This window comes from Lemur catta, chromosome 1 (genome assembly GCF_020740605.2).
Source record: "Lemur catta isolate mLemCat1 chromosome 1, mLemCat1.pri, whole genome shotgun sequence".
NCBI classification, from domain to species: domain Eukaryota; kingdom Metazoa; phylum Chordata; class Mammalia; order Primates; family Lemuridae; genus Lemur; species Lemur catta.
In genome coordinates, this window is record NC_059128.1 from 105744592 (window position 1) to 105768220 (window position 23629).

The following is a 23629-nucleotide window of genomic DNA, read 5'->3' on the forward strand; positions in this document are numbered from 1 at the left end:
TTTAGCAGTCCTGGTTAAAAGAGAATTAGCAAGTGTCATAGAAATTGTTTTTCAAAAACATTGCATCAAATTCAGGTAAAATGCAAAGATTTAACTATTTCAAAGGATATTGTGATAGGAGAAGGTTATTTAACCATATACATTGTAGTGGCTGGACATAATGGCAATTCTGTAACTGGGGTGGGGTAGTGTAAGGGTATCATAGATGAAATAACTCTCTTCGGACTCATATTGAGCCAAGGGAGAGCAGCCGAAAGCACTGCATGCATTACGGCTTGACACTGAAATCCGCAGAACAGCTGCCTGGACTTCCAAAGCCCTGGGCTGCAAAGGGCAAAAATACTTATTAAAATTCTTTGTTTTAATAAGCTGTGAGACCTGGAGTTATCACCCTCTGTCATAGCTACTGAGCAGTTTCTACAATATAATGTTACAAATCAAAAGCAGTTTTAGGGAGTCTGTGTTTCTTGAAGGGGAAATCCTCTCCTGGCAGATAATTCAGACTGCCTAGGGCAGCAATTAGAGCCCCCCAGGAGGAGAAGGAGAAGGAGGAGGAGGAGGCAGCTGCAGTGGCAGCAACGGCATGGCAGCAGTGGAAGTGGCCTCCGGCTGAGGAGCAGTTTCTCCAAGGCTTCTTCCTGTAACTATTAACTCCCTTCAGCAACTCAGTGTAGTCCATTCTAAACTGTTCTAAGGTTGAATCAGTCCCCAAAGTGCCTATGCTGTTGCTGCGGCCCAAGAACTGCTGGGAACAACAGACGTAGGAAGGGTGTATGTATAGAGTCTGGGACTGCTTGGGCCAAAGGAACCTTGGGCTGTGATGCTTCCTTTGTGCCTGTGAACACACTAGGTAAGTGTTTTGGCAACGAACTTTCAGACCTTGGTTTAAACAGGGACAACACTAAGAGGTATGTAATGTTTAAAAAATGCAATCGGCTAATGCAGGCGGTGCGTGTGTGAAAAGCCACTGTGAGTGACCACAGATTCCTTTTCTTTTCTAAGGACTGAGGCCATTGGGAAAGTTGGTGGTTGGTGGAAGAAGTCTAGAGTCTCCTTAGGAAGTCTTCAAAAACATCATCACCCCAAATAGAGGGGAACCCACACGGGGGCCTCTTCTCTATCCCAGACCATCTTCCCAGGTACCTTTTGCTGCCTCATCAGACACCCCAACCTTCAGGCAACTTTCTTTCCATCTTTACAGAGGCCAACTCAAACCAGGAGGCTCAAGAGTAAGACGGATTGATCCCTCCTGATTCTTCTCCACTTTCCTCACTGTTCCCCCAATTAACACTCAAAGCCTTTGCATTTTAAAGCTTTCACCGCTCACTACAGGCAACGGTAAGGGCTGACAAAAACAAGAAGTGTGGGAAGCTGGAAAGATTCAAGGATGCCACAGTGACTTGTCAGTTCTTTTCTCACAGCACCAGGCTTAGGGGAGTGAACAGACAGACAGAATGCCTGTCCTCTGGTATTCATTCCATGGGGGAGATGGACAGTAAGCCTAACAACTAATTAATATAGTACTCTAGGAGGTGCTATGAATAAAAGCAAGACAGGGAGGAAGGATAGGAATGCCTGTGGGAGGGGGGGTAGTTTTAAAGTAGTGTTTGACTTTGAGCAAAGCCTAAAAGAGGCAAGGGAGCAAACCATGAAGATATCTGTGGGAAGAGCATTCCAGGAGAGGCAATCACTAGTGCTAAGGCCCTGAGGCAGGGGAAACAGCAGGAAGGCTGCATGGATGGGGCAGAATAGGATGGGAGGCCAGAGAATACTTCATCCTGCAATCAGAGTAGTAAAAGGGGAGAGACTCAGAGCTTGAGCTACACTGACCTGAGCCAAATCTCAGCTCTGCTCCTTATGCCACATACCATGCCCACCACCCCCCATCTATGAACAGTTGACCACAAAGGGTCATGGCAAAGGGATATGGAATGTGAAATTGCCTATCACAGGACACAGCACATGCCGGCTTCCTACCACCAGACATCATCAGTTCCCTTCTTCCCCTGGTTACAGAGCTCCTCTTGTCTAGCTCCCATTGTGGCTGAATAAAAGGTCTCTAGAAGTACGCCATTCAAGGGCCTCCAAGAGGTCCAAGATATGTTACCAAGTGCAAGAAAACAAATCGCAAAACAGTACGCATCTACATACGGTATTGTTGGCAAACAGGAACATTTTAGTTTCTGCATTCAAAAATCTGGAGGAATCCACACCAAACTGTTAATGGTGGTCATTGCAAAGGGGTAAGATGACCAAAAATTTTGACCACTGAGTTTCTACTTTCCATATGTTTGAACATTTTATAATGAGCACGTGTTATATATGAAAGCAGAAATCACAATATAGGCTAGTGTTGGTGCAGAACTGATCTCCTGGTCCTGCCCTATGTCAGTGCTGAATAGCCTCCGTCTCATCCCACACCCACACCCAAGGCCAGCCTGGTGTGATCCAACTTAAGGAACTCTTACATCTTCTCTATGGGGAAACTGAGCACAAAAAGGGCCATAGAGAGCTTTAGGGTTCTCAGATGAGACCTGGACCACAGGAAAAGGTCCAGATTTGGTGTGCTTGGCCGGCAACTGTGAATTGTAACTGGTTCTGCTTGAAAGGTAACAGAAAGCAAATCACTTTCTATATAAAATGAAAACCCTTACTATGGCTACCAAGGAGCAAAAAAGAGACTGATGAAAATCAAGTATTTCAAAGTAAGCTGACTGTGAACTTCTTTTGTGATTCAAGATTGCTGACACTGAAAAAAAATCTCATTTTAAAGAATACTAAATTGAGGGATACTATAAGAAAAACCACATTTCACAAATAAGTAGCTTCTAAGGTCAGTCAAGGAAAAACAAATATCCCAGTTCCCAGTGTCTTATTCACAATGTATTAAAATATGCATTATAATCAGTCACCACAAGACCTATGAGTCACGTAGCTTGGAAAACTTTTAGTCCTCCCCCCCCCCCAAAAAAAAACTCTTGGTGAAGGGAATAAAAAAATGTTTAAACATCCATAGCTGCCCATATGGCTTTTCCAAGTTTAAATATATTTCAAGAAAAAAAAAATGTCGTCCAGAAACATTTTTACATTCCGTGAATTGGCTTTTGCACCAAAAAGTGTACTCAGCTCTTCATTAAATAAAATCCTACTTGAATGGAAGACAGTAGACCAGTCCATTTCTTAACTCTTTTCCATTATGAGATTCCCAACTGAAGAACACAGAGATGCTCCCTTTAGGAAAAACCATTTCCTCCCTAGAAATCAAGCAACACTTCTCTTTGTTTTCTGCTTCTTCCCCAGTAGCATCAAGACTCATCTTGAGTTTATCTGATCATAGGCTGGAAATCCCCAGAGCAGAAAGATCCCATCTCAGCATTTTAATAAGCACCAGGGAATGTGCTCTTCCAAAACCGAATGTTTTCCACGAGGCAAGAATGCTATACAAACTGCTTTACTGTCAACAGAACACAGTATAATTAAAAAGGTAACATCATGGTGTTCTAAAACCAGTCACATTGTCCAAGGACGAAAATAGAGCTTATAGAATTTATAAGAGACAGTCATATTTCCTACTTAATGTTATTGATCAACTTATAATTAAAAGCTGTAATTTGCAAGGGATATACTTTTCAAATAATTCCTTTCTCACCACTAACTCAACTGTGTGACCTGAGTATAAAAGCTAGGAGCCTCACTAGGTAAATTTTCCACTGATGCAACTATGGCGATTTCTAAGCCCATGAGAACTGCTAGGAATGTGTAACAAAATCCAATACCTGCATTGTAATAATGCACTTGAAAAAAACCCATTAAATACCCATCCATAGCTGAATGCACAGATTCCAAGAACTTTGAATGAGTGATTGCTACAATCATAGAGAGACTGGATTCTGGTCCATGGCTGGTATGGATTCCTTCACCCCGTTAAGGCACTCACACACAAGTGTGATAGACAGTGTTGCTCTGATGACTGGCAGTGAGACCAGAAGATAGTGTGCAAGGCAGCAGAGCAAGAAGGGTAGGGTGGGATGCGATAATGGGAAACAGGAGTGATTCATTCTACCCGATACATATACATTTCATAGGTTTAAATCTGGAGTGAAACAACTTCTTGAACTTCACTGCTTGTGTGGGAGAATGAAGTGGAAGCACCTCTTGGACCTCACTTTTTATAGGCTCAGTGCCACCTCAAAAAATTCCACACAGACCCATTCCAAAACAACAGTTTTCTTACTGGAAAGCCACAAAGTTAGTGTGAAATCTGAGAAATGGAAAATCAGACCCAAGCCAGTGTGCTTATGCATAAGCTTGATCTTAACGAAAAGGCACTTGGAGCAGCAGAACCCACATTAAAGGTTACCCCCAATCCCCCCGTAATTTGATGCACTTGAGTTTTTATCCTTAACCTGTCCCTGACGGTGTGACCTTGGACAAGCTAATTTACCTTTCTAAGTGTTAGCTTCTTCATCTTCAACATGGAGATAAAAGGTTTGTTGTGAGGATTAAATGAGATCATGCACAAATAGCTTTTAGCTCAGTACCTGGTTACATATGAGCATTTAAGAAATGTGTCCCTCTTGTGATTAGATGTGGTACTCTGACTATATTTTAGAAGCACTTACAGTGCAGCTGTCATGTCCCAACATCTTGTGATGACCATTTCATTCTATGCTTCTAGCTCTTACAATTCTTTTCACCGCCACATTTTGGGAGGTTCGGGAGGGAAGGTAAGCAGTCATACACATCCCACTTTTCCCACTATTGCCCAGAGCAAGGTGAAAAGCCAGGGAAATAGGTAACATATATACTAAAAAGAAATTCAGTCTTTAGGATACGATGTTATAGCTGTATGGAATATAAACAAATCATATAATTTCAATGTATAATATACGGGGCATCAAATCACAGGTAGGTTTTATTTAAAAAAAAAAAAAAGCCAAGCAGCGTTGAAGACAGAAGGAACCCATATGGGCCTATCACTATCTTAGTGTTGGTGTCTATGAAACAGGGATTGGTGGGCTGGATTATGGGGGTTTCATGGGGTCCGACTTCCAACAGGTGGCTAGCTTTACTCATCTTCAGATGCAAAATCTTAATGAGTTTGAGTATTCATTTCTCAGGGATTCTGTTCAAGGCCTTCTCTCGACAATCAAGGGAGACAATTTTCTAGGTTTAAGCCTCCCTGTCAAGTTAGCAAGCAGGGAACTGTCTGCCGTAGCTTGCACCTGTCCCCTGAACGAGATTCTGGCCTGAAGGTGAAAACCCACCATCCTTTCCAGACAGCCCATTCTGCAACCGGGGCACCTCCCGACAAACGGGGGAAGCCCACTAGGAAGTGGTCACGACCAACCAAGCCACAAATCCCCAGGGTGTGGGATTTCCACCTCTATACCACGTCTGAAAACCAAAAACAGGCGCCGGCTTGCCACACTGCAATGGGATTCCCCCCAGCAGCACCACCCCCCCACCCAAGCTTGCATGCTTTATTAATACATGCAAGATGGCACACGGAGGCAAAGAATGGGAGGTAAGGCATCTGCGGCTGGACCCGAACCAGGGCAGTTTGCAAAAATAAATAAGAAGCATGTGACAAGAAGCAGGTCCCCAGGCTGGAGCTGAAGCCCCGGGCTGCCCCACGCAACCTCGCCTGGCTTCCCCGTCCAGGGGGATGAAGGTCAGCGGCAAGATCCCAGCCCTCCGGGCACTCATCCTGCAAACCTTGACCGGCCCCCACCCCCGCCCCGCCACAGGACTCGAGCCGCGAGGCAGAGGAAGCCCGGCCGCTGCCAGCTGCGAGGACACATACCTGCTGCCGGGGCTCGGGATTCTCGGGGCTCTGCAGCGGAGCCGGCCGCGGCTCGCGCTCCCGGGGCTCCCCTCTCCGCCCCCCCGCCCCCTCGCGGCCCCGCCGCTCCCGCCGCCCCTCCGCCCACCGCGCTCGGGGGCGCGCGCGGCTTCGCGCCGGCCGCTCACCCGGGCCCGCGCCTGCGCCCTCGTCTCCCGCCGGCCGCGCGCGCCCCGGAGGCTGCGGGGCGGCCGCGCGGCTGTCTAGGAAACGGCGGCGTCGGCGGGCCGGGCAGGCGGTCGCAGCCGGGCAGGGGGCGGGCGGGGGCCGCAGCCCAGGCCGGAGCGCAGCGCGCGGGCTTCGTGGCGTGGGTGAGGAGGTCGTGGGGCGGGGTCGCGGCGAGTGTGTGCGTGCGGCGAGAGGAGGGGTCGCTCGGGGAAGGGCTGAGGTGGAGGCGGGCGGGGCAGAGAAGCAACAAGTGCGGGGCCGAGCGGGCCCCTCAGGGAAGCGGAGGCCCCGCCCGGGCGTTTCGGGCAGCGGAGGACGGGAACCTCCGGTCGCTTTGGTGCAGTGCTTTGCGGCTTGCAGAGCGCTCGCCGCTGCTCCGATTCTGCGGGGCGCGCCGCCCCCTGTGTTCGGAGGCCCCTGACGGGGAAACGCCTCTTTCTGGCCAGGGTCCTGGCAGAATCAGAGACCCTTGACTCTCAGTCTGCCGCTGCCTGGGAGAAAAATATCTGTCATACAGTCATTGGATGGCTTTGACTCAGGCCCCTTGTAGGACAGTGTTTCTCATCCTTTTTTCCTCTTTCTTTCATTATTGCACTCTTAAGTCTACGCATTTCCCCCGCCCCCGAATCCCCCTTCCGCGTGAAATTCTAATACCACGGATATACCGCGTATCTGTGCTTCATACATAAAAGGAGTAAGATTTCGCCTCCCCCCGAAGGAGATATCGCCCCGGTTGAGTATGCTTATTCTAGGGCCGTGGTTTCTAGTTAGCGGGTAGGGTAAGCGGAGTCACAGAGCAATCTGGATACACCCACAAATATTGTCTGTAGGTTAAAAAAAGTCCTCACACAAAAATGTACAACTCTTTCTAATGTCTGCAGGTGCTGCTGTGAGCACAGCCATTTAAGCAGCTTCTGGATTCATAGCTTATTTGTCTTCTTCAATTCTTGCTAAAGATATAGCCATTTTCTTATGGGGTCTTGACATTTTTATGTTAAAATACTTGAAAAGATTGGAAACCCTAGTTTCTAGGACACTAAGTTCCAGGGTGGCCTTTGGCTCTGCAGACAGTCTTGATTTGCAGTTATCATACTTCTTCTGAAGTGTTTTTATTCGGTTAGGTCCCGTTGGCCTCCCAGGAGTGTTCTTTGTCTTTCTTGCCTCCTCTAACCTCAGCTTTTCTAGTTAAACGATGGAAAATCATTGTAGAGTTGAAAGACTTCAAAACCCACCTCATGGAATTGCCCCAGGGTCTTGGATTATACTTTTGTTAGACACAGGAATATCTAGATTGGGAGTATCTAATTTTGGACAGCTGGGAAAACGTAAAATTCTTCAGGACCTCCCTTACCTTTCAACATTTCTTACTCAACTCTAATCTCTAATGGTGGGATTTCAGAGGAAAAAAAGCCCTTGAAGGTGATATTTGGAGAAGCTACCAGGGTTGCAAGAGGATCTTTCTTCTACATTTCTAGAAGGAAGCAATGTGGACTGGAAAGGATAAAGTGGGGATGAGTTAAGCAGAATTAATGGAGGATGCATGGGATGGCCGGTATAGTTTTCTGACAGGTTGTGGCAACATTTCAACTACATACACTTGATTTAGAAAAAGCCTTGGCATAGCTTACCCAAGTTGTTATCCACTCTACTTTTTCCCTACTACGTAAGTAGAACTCTACTTAAGATTTGATTAAAACCATTGAAAAGCATCCAGTTACAATGCTAATTAAATATTAGAGTAGGAAGGACAAGTATTTTGAAACTTGCGGAGAGAAATTGGAAAACCGCTTTGGTTTACTTGCAATCTTTGTATTCTAATACAAGTCTTTCAATTCAGGTGCATGCTACTTCAAGGGAACTTTTTTACTACAATGGCTGTCTGTAAAGACCTTCTAGAGAAATCTATTTGAAAATTACATGCTAATAACTTTTACCTATGTCTTTTACGAGTGCTTTTTTTTCTTTTTTGGGTAATCTGCGTTCATGGAAATTGTAGGTGCAGCCATTTTAAGTTGTACTGTGAAGTCAAAAATCCTAAAACATGTGTAATTTGTCAGCTCTATGCTGCCCCCTCGTGGTGTCCTGCTTCAGAACCCATACCCAAAACTAAAATCTTCACCCTTTGATAAGTTCTTTAGGGTACTGAAAACTTAAACCAGGTGTAGACACGATGTCATTCTTCATTCTCAGAATGTAGTCCTGCTCTTGATTTCAAATGCCCTACAGCCGAAGAGGAGGATTAGCCCTTGAGGCTGATCAGTCTAGAAGCACTATGAAGAGCTACCCCAGACCTCGCTTTCACTTGGAGCATTATTCTCAAACTTGCCTGGCCTGTAAGAATCAGTTGGGAAACTTTTAAAAAATCAAATTCTGGAGCCTCACCTCAAATCCCTTGAAATCTAATTCCAAGGGATTGACTTGTGATTTTTATTTTTAATTGCTCCAGGTGATTCTCATTGATAGGAGTGGTTGGGGAATCGTAGAGCTGTAAATAGCACAGGTGCTGCTTCAGTAGACTGCAGGTGACTAATGAGAGGGAATTTTGTGGGTGAAGGAAATTCCCAGCAACAGGAAATCGTGGGAGCTATATAAAGCAGGAGTGGAATTGTGGGTTTAAACCTTATGTGTCACTTTCTTGCCAGATATACCGTTTGTAATGTGGCTGTAATTGGCATGATGTCCCATACCAAGATGACTTTTGAGGTAAATCAGATTTTCTTTTAGTTAAAAAGACTGCCTTTTCAAGAGTTCCAGTATCACATAAACAGAATATTTTTGCATGTTTGCAGCTGGGAGATTATGGGAGGGCAGCTTGATCCTGTGAATGTCTGAAAAAGATTGATGTCAGAGTTAAAACTTTTGTTCTCTTTAGGTAGTTGCTTGTAAAAATAGAACATATGAATCTGGTGCCATATGATTTGTGAAAATTTGAGTAACACCCAAAGTCCTTAAATTGTTAATGTTTATGTAAATATTAACATTTTGAAAGATATTCTAAATGTTGAATTTTCATGCAGCCTCACTTATTTGGAATGTTCAGGGAGAAAGCCAATCTCAGTGAAAGCTTGAAAAATGGAATATGTTTGACTTTGTGTGATATTTATTTTAAATTTAAGTACACACAATAACTGCTAACAAAGCAAGTTTTTAAAAAATCCTGCTGAGAGGACATTAATGAATAAATATGATTGACTTGTAACTAGCAATATTAATGTGCATACAGTCTATGTGAATACAATACAAAGCATAATACCATGCAGTCAGTAGTAGGCTCTTGATAAACATTAACTGTAAAAAAGTTTTCTCATAAGTAGTTTAAATATATTTAATGCAGCAAGCCCATCTTTAAGGATAGTACTCTAAGGGCAGATTTTACCTTGAGCAGTGGCATAACAAGAATGGGGCAATAAGAGGAGTCACCTTGGGTGTAGGCAGTAATAATTCTTATTATCTGTAGAGAATTTAAACTATAATAAACCCACTAAAAGTCTATCTGCTTTTTATTGCCAGTAATTTTTATGTACCAGTAATTCTAAGCAATGTCAATGACAAAATAGTCCTCCATCAAAAATCTCTTGTGGGTGTAGGTTCTAAACAATTTCTGCAGTTTCTGTTGTTTTAGTAATACATATGTAAACTTCAACTTAGCGTATTTTAACTATCCCTTAATAAACATTATATTCTACATGGAAATTAATTTAGAGAACTCTCACCTATGCAAATGGCCATAAATAAATATGAACTCAGCTATTGCTTACGTTTCCAAGTAAATTCATGAAAGTTCAGAATAATTAAAGACTTGAGGCCCAGTTCATGTCTGTAACTCCATGGGTCATATCACTGCATTTAAACAGTAGATTCTTAATAAATAATGGTAGTACAGTGATTATAAGCATGAAAAAACAGAACTTGATTATTTACAATTGTCATTTTTGTGACCACTTAGAGTTTTTATTTGTGTGTAAAATTTAAGAATAAAACAAAGTGCAGACTTTGAGGTGTAATGTTTTTGGTTGGCAAGTACAAATTTTAGTTCATCCATGAAATTATTCTCCTGAATAATTGAATTCAAATACTATCTTTAATTTTGAAATTTATTCTTTTTTAATTGTTAACATTTACTTCAAAACTAAAGAACAAATCAAGAAAATAGGAGGTATGATGTTGTTATTTAGTACTGGAAACAGGCCGATATGTAGGTATAAGTTTTTTCATTTTTTCAAAAACATTAATTCCATTACGTTTTCTTTTTTTGTATTATTTATTTTATTTTATATTGGCACATAAATGGAGTTAAATAAAAAAGAATTTTTACTGTCAGTTTCTTTCCTGGCTATTATTATTTTATTTCATGATCATTACTGAAAATAATTTTATCACATAAAAGAGAGGGTATTCTCTGGGTGTCAGATATTCTGAGTATATAACTGGGCCCAAATGATCACCAAGTGAATGGTATCCAGTGTTTAAGCGAGTTTTATTATGTGTTTACTATTTGGAATTTTGCATGTACTCCGTGAGGAACTATTCCTTTGGCCACACAATTCATGCGCCAAACTGGAACATCAGTGATTATATATGCATGTACTTGAAAACACAAAAATGATCCAATATCCCAATTCTAGTATAATTATGCTAGTTCTAACAAGTACATATCCATGTGTTTATTTACAGAATCCTAGTAATTGAACATTTACTGAATTGAATATTTACTGAATGTTTACAAAATTAGACACCGTTCTCTGTGCTTTATGTGTATTAATATTTTCATAGCAATCCTATTGGGAAGGTATAGTTATCATCAATCTCATTTCACAGATGAAGAAACTGAGACACAGAGGGATTAAGTAGCTTGCTCAAAATTGCACAGCTAGTAAGTGGAGGAATGAAGATTCAAACCTGGGGTCTGATTCAGATACTTCAGGTTCAGCCCTGGTGCCTCACTCCTTCACAGACATACACAAAGTTGTGCCTAAATAAGTTTGAGAAATCATTAAGTAGTGGGAAAAGCATTCTGGATTCCAGGGTTCCACCTGTAATTCATTCTGTGACTTTGAGTAAGGGAATGTCTCTGATCTAGAGAGTATTGAACTTATTCCATCTAGAAGGTCTCTAAATTTTTTTCTAGCTCTAAATTTTTATGAGTCTATGATTATTTTTATGTAAGGAAGAAAATTTGACTTTTATCTAACAGACTAACTAAAAGTAAGCCAGAAAAATAAAGGAACCAGAATAATCAAATTTGAAGGTAGATAAAACTTTGATGTTTTGTAGTTGTAAAAATACAGCTATAAAAAAAAAACCTTTTATGTTCATTATTTGTATGACTATAGAAAGACCATAAACTTCTGAAAAATTGCTCCATTCTAACTGGCTTGAATAAAAATTTATAATAGTATTTATGCCACTTTTATATAAGGGTGTTCTGAGCCATTGCCTTGATCTTAGTGCCATATAAAGTAAAAGATCTTTGGGAAAATTAACTTTTTAAGCGGAAGATAGATCATAATTATATACTACTGTTTCCCTTCTTTCCCATGAAGGCTACCACCTTATTGAAATGACAAGCCTTATTAAACCTCTATCTATGATAATGCATGTAAAATTTTTTTCTTGGGGAAAATATAACACAAAAAGTAGTTTTCATAGTAAAAGAAATATAATTCCTTGCCTTTCTTCAGAAGTCCCTGTTTGTGTGGTATGAAAGGGCTTTTCCCTTCCCCCATCCAATAATCTTAATAACATTCTATTTCCCTCTGAACTCAACACCTAGCCTTTTATCTGGAAATAATAACAACAGATTATTTTCCTGGGGCATAAAAAAAGGTTGAGGAAGAGGGAGAAATTAAACATGTCAACAAAGTGAAGCTTCTGCTTCTTATTGTAAAGTCCTTTGAGGTATCACTAAGTAAAAGGAAAAGTTCGTATGAAATTTGTAAACGTATTCTAATTTCTTTCTCTTCATGCATTACTACAATTGTTACATAAATATTTTGTTTTTATTTTTTCTTTACGGTGTCCACAATTTCTATTAAAGCAGAAGAAATAGACATGAACCATAAAGAGACAGCCAGTTTCCTCTCTACTCTACAATCTAGAAGAAAAATTTTCATCTAAGGACAGATAAGGTAAGTAATTATTCATTCATTCATTCATTTTAATGTTTTGGAGCTATATGCGCAGCCATATTTTGTTAACTATAAGCCTAGATCATTGATTTGAGTTAACTAGTAGACAGTCAAGGGCAGCCTCTGCAATAGGAAAATTCTATAATTTTTAATTTTCTAGGTCTCAAGTCTAATGTTTGAGAAGCCTATATGTGTAGAACTATGTTCAGTTATGTGTTAACTATTTATATAAAAAAATTGGCTGGGTGCGGTGGGTCACACCTGTAATCTCAGCACTCTGGGAGGCCAAGATGGAGTTGTGGAGGTGGGGATTGCTAGAGCTTAGGAGTTCGAGACCAGCCTGAGCAAGAGCGAGACCCCATCTCTACTAAAAGTAGAAATATTAGCTGAGCATTGTGGTGGCACCTGTAGTCCCAGCTACTTGGGAGGCCGAAGCAAGAGGATCGCTTGAGCCCAGGAGTTTGAAGTTGCAGTGAGCTATGATGACGCCACTGAACTCTTTTACCCAAGGCAACAGAGTGAGACTTTGTCTCAAAATAAATAAATAAATAAAAAACTACAAATTGGTTTATACTGGTTTAATCTAAATCTGGTCTTTGTGATTTAAAAATAATAGGAGCTGGGCACAGTGGTGCATGCTTGTAGTGCCACCTATTTGAGAGGCTGAGACAGGATGGTCACTTAAGCCCTGAAGTTCAAGACTAGCCTGGGCAACATAGTGAGACCTTGTCTCAAAAAAAATTAATATGAATAGAATTAAAATGTGACCAGAATTAAAGAAAGTTTTGGAGAACAGGAGTCTGGAGAAAAGTCCAAGTTCCTGAGGTTAGAAAAATGAAGGTTCAGGGGTGACAATGATGCTTTTCAAGTAGATGAAATCTGTCATACTGAGGATGGTGCCTGTCTTTTTCCAATCTCTACGGGGGAAAAGTAGCAGGATAAATTTAAATTGTAAAAGTCAAAGATTCTGAAATTAAGAATGTTTACGATTGTGATTATTTACCTTGGGAAATTGTAGAATCTTTCTAGAAGGTCTTTTAAGTAGTGATCATCTGTCAAGAATAGCTTATATGCTCAACTTCTATATGCATCATAAGGCCTTCTAGCCTTATGATGCTATAGTTTCTTTTGAAAAGCAGATGGTGATTTATGTCTAAGGCAGTAGCTAACATGATATGTTACTAATGATAGAATATATAAATTTATAGAACTTGACTTTAAGAGTACTATGGAGAACTATGAAGTTATTTTATAAGTGCAGAAATAGTGATGTATTTTATTCAATTGGATTGTTGCCCATGTGACCATCATTAACGTGTTTAATTTTTCTGGTTCATGTAATAACTCTCTAAGTACATATATGTTAGCATTGACAGAAGTTGAATTGTGGACTCTTACTGTATCACCTCTACCAAGACTAGAGAGAAGGATGGAAGGACAAATTTATAGAACAGTGTGTTCAAATAGAATTGTTGAGGATGGTTCTCTGAAATGTGGGATAAGGTGGAGATTTCAAACAATGAGAAGTGGACCACAGTATGATAATCTGAAAATAGCATGTGAGAGCAAAGAAAAGACTGTTCCTCAATTTCTTTCCACTGAGTCAGAGAAAAAGTTGAAAGTAAAGTTATATTGGAAAAGGCACCTTGTGATCTAAGAGAGAACCAGATTTTTATTAGAGTGAAAAGAGTTTGTCCTCAAAGAAATGGACTTTCCTAGTAGATATGGCTGATGGATGGGGCAGAGGGAGAAGTTGAAGAATTGGGTGTGCAGTTAGTGTGGTTGGGAGGGTTTGAGAGCGAAGGTGTGAGAATCAGAGGCAAAAGAAAAAAGAGGCTTGTGTTCATAGAGGTGAGCAAGTAAAATGAAAATGAAAGAAGCATTTGAGTAGGAGAGAAAGTAGACACATCAGAGGAAATATTAAGCAAGGAAATATTAAGGAAGGAAATATTAAGGATCACTAGTTATGTATACCGAGGAAAATGGGGAGGATGATAATTACTCCAGGCCTGCATAGGGCACACACATGTGAAAAGTAACTAGGCTGATTGGCCCCCTTATTTCAGAGATGTTTTCCCAGGACATTGTTCGGAGACATATCCTCTTGGGGTGTTATAGACTGAGTTTCTAGGCTTCAAGGACATAGGAAAGCTCTAGGGAGACCAAGGTATGCAAGGCAGCACTGAGGAAGTGGCAGAGTGGGGAGCAGGATGATTTTTCTTTCCTTTACATTTCTATACAGAGCTATATAGCATTTTGTAGAAGACATGCATAATTCAAGACTATTTCTGGCAGCAAAGAATGGAAAGTTTGATATTGCCATGTGGCAGTAGCTTAAAAGAGTTTATAAATCACTCACTAAACAGCTTCAAAACTGTGATTCTTGATGAATTATTAATTTGGGGGAAATTGTGTTATTTTGTATTTAGCATATAAAGTGAATATTATCAAATCATCTTACGTTTGCATAGAATGCAACCATACACTATTTAATTTTTCCAGTTAAGAGTAATAATGATAGCTAACACTTGATGAATCCTTCCTATGTTCTAGCTATCTTACGTGTATAATTCATTTTATACTCAGATAACCATTTGAAGTAGGTACTATCATTCTGTCCTATCCTACCCCAGACCTCATGTATAGATGAGGAAACTGGACAGAATGACTTATACCCAATGTCACACACCCACTATGGGGTAGAACATTGTACTGTGGAACTGGGATTTGCACTCTAGCCTTCTGGCTCCGTAGCCCATGCCCTCTATACTGTATACCTATACTACATACCTTTTTATTTGTGAAAAGTGTGAGTTGAGGATTGCTTGGAAACTATCATACTTTGAATGGTTGGTGCCTTGCATATATTTATAGGTGGCACAATTTAAGTGAAATAAAGTGGCTTTTGTGAGCTTCATGGAATGAAAATTGATTTATGGCTTTTATAAACATTTTAAAGAGGTTTAGCCAGGCATGGTGACACATACCTGTAGTCCCAGCTACTTGAAAGACTGAGGCAGGAGGATCACTTGAGCCCAGGAGCTTGAGACAAGCCTGGGCAACATAGAGAGACCCTGTCTGGGGGTGGTGGGGAAAAGAAAGAGGTTCATGCTAATACACTTAGTGATTTGAAGGGCTGTAGCTATAGCCTGGGGCAGGTCAGTTGCTGTAATTCGAAAGACCACATGGGGTCTGGTATAACCTTGTGAATTTACCAGGGGCTGACCCTCAATCTTGTGATCTTAACTGATCTGATCAGTAGTGTCCCAGACACTACTGATTAAATTAGTCTAACAATCTTATAAACCTAATATGTAATGCCAGAATGAAAATTTATTAATATATAAGGAGATAAAACTGTTACATAAACCAGTTGAACCAGGATGATCAAAGCATTTTCTTCCAGGTGGTGGACTTAGTTGGGAAACCAAATTATAATCAAGAGATCTTGGTGAACAACAGGCACCTTAAATATTTTTCAGGTTTTTTTCCCCTCAGTATCTATTTTAGAAACTCCACAAATATTTCATCAATAATAGCTGCTATTGGAATGTGCTGTTGATTTTTAACTTATAAATAGCCTCCATGTCTGTCCCCCTTCCCTGCAACCAGGGGCCCTGCTGCCATAGAAACAGCTGTTAATAAACATGGGTATTTTAGAGAATCTGTGGGTTCAGAATTGAAGGAAGGGAAGAGCCTATGAAAAGCAGAATTGCTTGCTTAAGGGTGCTAATTTCAGGGATAGACTCCTAAGTACAATGAGTTTGCTTGAGTGGAAATTTCTTTACCTAAAATATATTTCTATAATACTGTCTGAGGGGCTTCCCCCCCGCCCCCCACTTCTGTTATAGTATCTGAAATTTCACCAAAAAGAGATTGGTTTCTTAAAACTATAAATATCGATGTGTGGCAGATATCCTAATCCCCATTCCCCATTGCTTACCTTCATTTTGTTAGGGCAGCAATGTGCCCAGGTTGAAGCAAAACACCATGACTAGCTGAAGCTAGTCATGACAATCCCTTTCATTCCTTTTTGCCAGTGATTTGAAAGGAAGTCGGGGAGAGCTTTTGCTTTACTCATACAGAGGGCATAGGTGACTGGTGCTCTCCTTGTTCCTCTTGCTTTGTTCCTTAAATGCATACATGAAGCCTGGAGCTGTAGCAGCCATCTTGCAATCATGAGATGACGAGCATGAGGCTGAAAATGTGATTCCAGCAAGCTGAGGACCTTTGAGGAGGAGGAGTGAAAGAATCTGGGACATTGTTGAACCACAGTTTTAACCTTGACTGCCTATCCCCAGACATTATGGAGAAAGATAAGGAAAGGAAAGTTGTAGCCCTTGATGTATGATAGCAAAGCATTTGATTAACTTGTGCCTGCTGTTCCATGGAAGGCTGACTCTGTGCAAACTGAGGCTGTAGTATTATGAAAAATAATAGGAAAATTTTGGAATATTTTTATGCATTCGTTACTTCTTGTGACTTTTCAGTATGAGCCTATGGAAGGGGGTGAGTGAACTCAAATTAGTGCTCCTCCGCATGAAAGCACAGAGTGGGGAAAATACAGCTTTGCCGTAGAGGTACACTGCCTTAAGCTCCTGCTCCAAATTGACAAAGAGCTTCATAGTGTGGAATTTTACAGGAGTTAATGGTAGCATCTCCTTATCTAAGGTTATTGTTAGAATTGCCTGAAGTCCATTATGAATTCAGAGGTCAGCAGCAAAGAGATGAGAATCTCCAGGCCTAAATATTATCTGGAAATGTTTTTTAGCTATGGTTATTCAAATAAGGAATTGATCTGAAGCAAGTAGAACAGAAGTTTGATATGTTTTTGAGGGAATTGTATTACAAAGCTGGCAGCTAGTTCTGATTGTTTTTAGTCTCCAAGCGATTCCCATCTTTATGTCCGTAAGTCAAACCAACATAAAGGAGGCTACAAAAGCTGTGGAGCCCCTGGAAAGGGCATCCATTTTAAAACCTACCTTAGATATAGCCACAGAGGACAATGATGAAGCAGATTCTCCTGAAACTTAAACTAGGACCTACTATATTGACTAACCAAGGAGTTGAGTTCATTGCTTGCCAGGAAATGGGCAATTTCTGTCCAGTAAGATATGGTAAGGATTGTGGACTGTTGGCAACTGTGTGCTTTCCATTATCGCCTTTTCTGAATGGGAGTTCTTATTGAAGTTACTCTGTTCTTTCTTTTTCACAGTTATTTTACAGGAGGGGGTTGTTTAGAAACAGATAGTTTATCTTTTAGTTATATAGATGGTCAGACAAGAGTTGCCATATTCGGACTTGAGAGAACAAATAGAAAAATCACCCAGAGATTCTGGTTCGAGCTGGGTGCAGTAATTGGGTGAGATAGTAGGGTTGTCTTGAGGAGATTATGAGTATATTTAATGAATATGTATAGGATGAAGTGTGTATGTGCATGTTGGGTTGAGGACTGTGGCCGATACTGCTGGTTGGCCAATCCAATGTCCATTGCTTACCTCTACCATAAAAATTAGAGAAGTTAAATATTAGATTTTCTGAACTTTCTTATTGCTACAGTAGCCATGTAATATAATTCCAGTCTATGAGTCTCCTGCAGGACTTCATGGAAGGCTTTCCCTTTTTATGATAAAAGGGTCATACAGGGCTCGGGTAACCCTGTTTTCTTGCTTTGACCTTAGATGTGATGCTTGGAGCTGCAGTGACCATCTTGGAACCATTAGGCAATAAATATGAGTATAAAAAGTTAACGCACTGAGGATGGTAGAACAAAAATACTGAGAATATTGATCATCATTGATTAGTAAACCATCTTTAGAACTTTAGCAGTTGCTCTGTTCAAGATTTCTTGTCTTGTGAGATAAATTAATCTATATTTGTTTATGTGATTGTGAACTGGGTTATCTGTTACTTAAAACCCAATGCATTCTAAACTGATACATTATAAAGATCTCTTTTGGCCGGGTGTGGTGGCTCACGCCTGTAATCCTAGCACTCTGGGAGACCAAGGCGGGTGGATTGCTCGAGGTCAGGAGTTCGAGACCAGCCTCAGCAAGAGCGAGACCCGTCTCTACTAAAAATAGAAACAAATTATCTGGCCAACTAAAAAATATATATAGAAAAAAATTAGCCGGGCATGGGGGCGCATGCCTGTAGTCCCAGCTACTCTGGAGGCTGAGGCAGTAGGATTGCTTGAGCCCAGGAGTTTGAGGTTGCTGTGAGCTAGGCTGACGCCATGGCACTCACTCTAGCCCGGGCAACACAGCGAGACTCTGTCTCAAAAAAAAAAAAAGATCTCTTTTATATGCTGCAGTGTCAGGGATACTTTTTGTTTTTAACTATGATGTCTTATTAGTAAATAATGGTTATATGAAGTGACTTGTTTAAAGAAAATATTTACAGTAGGCTGATTGACATGTAAAATTGTGCTACTGAAGTGTTAACTATTGACAGGCATCTATATGGCCCAGTTTACATTTTACTTTTAGGAATAGAATATCAGCATAGCTCAGCCTTGCACTTTAATATGATTAGGGAACATCTTCGGAAAATTGATTTCCCATGCAGTAAGAAATGCTAAAAACTTTTGCAACCAAATAAGTCTGCAGAAAGCAATTACTAAGTCTTGTAGAATAGGTTCAATATAAAGTCATGGCTTTTGTATAGAATGATATCTTAGTTCTTCATCATTAATTGCTAGTAAAAGTTTGTTATTTCCAAAGTAATATTTTACTCTAAATGCCTTATATCAGAAAAATGTACTTTTTCTTTGAGTTGTCCTTTTAAATGTTTTTGTTCATCATTTCAGAAAAATTTTTTATTCCAATTGTTGATGCAACCATATGAAGTTCAAGATTTTGCTTTTCTATTTTTGCCTTTCTGAAAATTAATTAGTGGTAATAGCCATGTGTGCCAGCTTTTTATATCACAAGGAGATGCTTGAATGCCAACTAAAGGAAAATAAGGGGCTAAGGAGAACGGACATATTTTTGTTAATGTAGTTTATAGAAAAATTATATTTGGCCTTCAAGGAAAGATAGCTTTTTAAAATTTTGTTTGTTACTTTTTAACAAATTGACAAGATGTGATCCAAATAATTTTCCTAGAAAAGTGTTTTAGCCTGAAGGGTTTTTAAAATTTTGTTTACATTAAATTCTAAAGCCAAAAGCTTTTAAAAATAATATGAAAGGTCTTGAAACTGAAGATTCTGTTATTACCATATCTCAATGTGTAAGAAGTGATTTGGGGGGTATTGAGATGTATCGGTCTCTACAGTGATTTTCCTGCTGGCTTTATACATAGTATTTTGTTTTCTTTTCCTGATGCACACTGAGTCAGGCCTGAGAAAAAACTGGTAATATTTATCATAAGACTAGCAAAGTTAACATCTAAGTGGGAGATTCTTAAATGTATGATAAGGGTATTTTTAACCAACTAACAGAAAAATCTTTCTGGTCTACTTCTGAGATTTGAGCACTCTATTGAAGAGGTTTGAAACAGTTTAAAGCTTTAAGTCCTTTCTTATTTAAATTACTCTTATTTTTAAGAATGTATTGTTAGTAGGGTGGTGGCTCTATACCTGTCATAGAAAGTCTTTTTGCTGGGTGATTCTGTCTACTTTTTTGTTTACTCTTTTTGCTGTCTTTTCTTAAATCGTATATGATGTATATACATGCTTGCTTTCTTTCACTGTTGGAGGAATTCATCTGTGAATAATGACAGCTTTACTTTTTCCTTTCCAATTTTTATGTTTTATATTTCTTTTTATTGTTCTAATGTGCTGGTTAAGACCTCCAGTATAATGGTGATAGAAGTAGTGAAATTGAATATTTTTGCCTTGTTTCTAGTCTTAGGGGAAAAGCTTTTAATATTTCAACATTAAGTATGATGTTAATTGTAGGTTTTTAGTAGATATTCTTTATAAGCTTAAGGAAGTTCCCCTAGTTTGTGGAGATTTTATTCTCTCATGAAAGGTTGTTGAAGTTTTATCACATGCCTTTTCTGCACCTGTTGAAGAAACAATTTAATTTTTCTCCTTTATTTTGTTAATGTGAGTTATGTTGATTCACACATGTTAAACCAACTATGTATCACTGTGGTAAACCCCCACTGGTCGTGATATATTATCCTTTTACTATATCATTAGATTCAACCTACTAATATTTTCTTTAGGATTTTTGAGTCCACATACATGAAGATTAATGATAATTTTCTTTAATTCCTTGTCAGGTTTTGGTGTCAGGTTTATGTTAGCCTCAAAACAATGAGTTGGGAAATGTCCATTCTTTCTCTATTCTCTAAAAGAGTTTGTATAAAATTATCATTTTCTTTCCTAAAATGTTTAGTGGAAGGAATTCACCAGTGAAGCCATCCAGGCATGGTGTTTTCTATGTGGGAAGATTTTAAATTAGGGACTCGATTTCTTTAACAAATACAAGGGCTATTTCAATTTCTATTTCTCCTTATGCCAGTTTGAGAATGTTGTGCTTTTGTGGGAATTTGTCTGTTTCATCTAAGTCATCAAATGTCATGCATGAAGTAATTCATAACAATGTCTTATTAAAAATGTCTGAATCATCTGTAGTGATGCTGCTTTTTTCATTTCTGTTATTGATAAATTGTTTTCTTTTTCTCTTTATTGACCATTTTTGCCTTTTAGTTGGAGTATTTAGTCCATTTACATTTAATATACTTACATAACAGGGCTTACATTTCCCATCTTTCTATTTGATTTCTATTTGTCCCATGTGTTTTTCGTTTTATAGTTTCCACTTTCTACCTTCTTTTGATTAATCAAATATTTTTTCATATTCTATTTTATCTCTTCTCTTGTTGAAGTTTGATCCCCAATATTAGAGGTGGGGCCTAATCGGAGGTGTTTGGGTCTTGAAGGGGGTGGATCCTTCATGAATAGATTAATGTCTTCACTCGGGAGTGAGTGAGTTCACACTCTGTTAATTTCCACAAGAGCTGGTTGTTAAAAAGAGCCTGGCTTCCTCTCTCTAGCATCCTCCCTCATCATATGATCTCTGCACATGATGGCTCCACTTCACCTTCTACCCTGAGTGGAAGCAGCCTGAAGCCCTCACTAGAAGCAGATGCTGGCATCATGCTTCTTGTACAGCCTGTAGAACTATGAGCCAACTAAACCTCTTTTCTGTATAAATTACTGGCCTCAGATATTCCTTTATAGCAACACTAAATGGACTGAGACAATCTCCTTTACTGGTGTTTTAATTATGCCTGCATATCATATTTTAGTAGTTGCTCCAGGATAACAATAAGCATCCTTATGTGATCATAATTAACCTTGAATTACTATTTTACCACTTCATGTATAATTTAACAACTTTACAACATATATTTCCTTTTCCTCCCTCCCATCCTTCATTATTGCTGCCATACATATTAAACATCTACTTATATTATAAACCCCATTATCTACTTTTATTATTTTTGTTAAAATAATTTTATATTTACCCATATATTTACTACTTAGGGTGTTCTTCATTCCGTCTTGTGGATTCAGGCTTTATTATGGGATCATTTATACTTTCAGCCTGAAGAAATTATTTTGGTATATTTTCATTGTGTGGGTCTATTAGTCACAAATTCTCTCACTTTTGTTTTTAAAGGTGTCTTTATTGTTGCCTTTATTCCTGTTAGTGTTTTTACAGAGTTCTAGAATTTTTTTCTTTCAGCACTTGAAAGATGTCATTTTGTTATTTTCTGGCCTCCTGTGTTTGCAATGAGAAGTTAGGCAACCTCTGCAGGTTTACCTTACTTTTTTTCTCTTTGGCTGCTTTTATAGTTTTTCTTTCTTTGGTATCTAGTAGTTCGACTGTGATATGTCTAGATATGTCTTCCTTGTTTGCTGAAATCCTTGGATCTCGGGGTTTATGTCTCTCAGAGATCTTGGAAATGATTTGACTGTGATCTCTTCAAATATTGTTTTTGCCATATTCTTCTTCTCTTCTTCTGAAACTCCAATTACACATGTTAGAGCATTTAATATTGTCCCACAGCACTTGGATACTATGTTTTTTTCGTTCTTTTACTCTCTGTACTCCTATTTGGATAATTTCTTTTCAGCTGTCCTAAAGTTCACTAATCCTTTCATCTACTATGTCCAATCTGATGTTTAGACCATTCAGTGAACTATACATTTCTGCTGTTATATTTTTTAGTTTTTGACATTCCATTTGGTCTCTTCTAGAGTTTCCACTTCTCTGCTGAATACTCCATGTCTTCCTTCCATCATTTTCTCTAAGTTAATTAACATATTTATCATAGTTCTTTAAAGCCCTTGTCTGATAATTCTAACACCTGGGTCATCTATGGTCTGATTTCATTGACTGCTTTTTCTCTTAGCTACAGGTAATATTTTCCAGCTGCTTTTCCTGTCTAATAATTTTGATTATATGCTTGACATTGGTAGAGAGGTATTTTATAGACTTTGGATTATGTTATTCTCTACTGAAGAGTTCTGAGTTTTTTCTGGAAAGCAATTAGATTCCTGATAGATCACCTTAATCCTTTCATTTAGGTGTGAGACTTTCCTAGGACAGATCTATTTCTGGTATGTAACCCTTACTCTTAGGACATGATTCATACTCCTAATGTTTGGCCTTAATGGCATCCCAACCTTCATGCTCAGGTTATTAATCAAGATCTTTCCACTTTGGCTAGGAACTCCAGTGTTACTCCAGAACCCTGCAACCTCTGATAGGTATTCAGCTATTCTCTGCTATGGCTTTTAGAATAGCAATTCACATTCCCACCATCGGAGAATTCATGTGACCGTTTCCAAGCTGCTCATTTGTGATCACTGAAGGTACTATTCTTTTTAATTTTTGTTGGGTAATTAATGAAAAATTATCTCATCATTGCTTTTATTTCTTCTCTGACTCTGTTAATGAAGATAAACATCTTTTCGCGTTTATTAGACATTCAGATTTCTTCTGTGGAATGTTCCTAAGTTTTACCCATTTTTTTCTTGCTATTTATTTTCTTATTAAATGATCAGCTCTTTGTATACTACAACTGTAAATAATTTGCCTGTTATGAACATCAAATACTTTCTCAGTCTTTTTATTCTTTTGACTCTGTTTATAGTAGTCTTTTCCCATATAAAAGTTGATTTTTTAATGTTAAACATATATACTTTTTCATTTATGGCTTTTGGGTTTCCTGTCTGTATTGGGCAGCCTTCGTTTGTAGGAAACAAAGATAAATCTAGCTATTTTAAATAGGAAGAAAAAATTTAATACAAGAAATTACATGCTTACAAAGTTTTAGAAGAAATAGAGCAGTAGGATCTAGGCTATGCCTCAAGGAATGAATGCCAGGACAACAATGCCAAACTGGGCTGCTAGACTGAAGGACTTAGGAAAAGTAACAACTTAATGCAGTGTGGGATCCTCAATAGCATCCCAGCATAGAAAAATAATATTAGTGGAAGAATTGGTGCAATTCAAATAAAGTCTAT

At 39.2% G+C, this 23629-nt stretch overlaps 2 protein-coding genes across 2 annotated transcripts in view; one reads left to right on the forward strand and one right to left on the reverse strand.

Moving 5' to 3' along the window:
• LOC123631877 (transmembrane protein 266-like) overlaps positions 1-5877 on the reverse strand; it is a 70572-nt gene extending 64695 nt beyond the window's left edge. The window contains exon 1 of the mRNA XM_045541949.1: positions 5807-5877. The gene's annotated coding sequence lies outside the window, so the exon portion shown is untranslated. The remainder of the gene's footprint in view (positions 1-5806) is intronic.
• A 195-nt stretch (positions 5878-6072) lies between these two features.
• The window catches only part of NRG4 (neuregulin 4), a 120678-nt gene continuing 103121 nt past the window's right edge, over positions 6073-23629 (forward strand). Inside the window, exons 1-3 of the mRNA XM_045541977.1 lie at positions 6073-6156; positions 8656-8716; positions 12051-12141. The gene's annotated coding sequence lies outside the window, so the exon portion shown is untranslated. The remainder of the gene's footprint in view (positions 6157-8655; positions 8717-12050; positions 12142-23629) is intronic.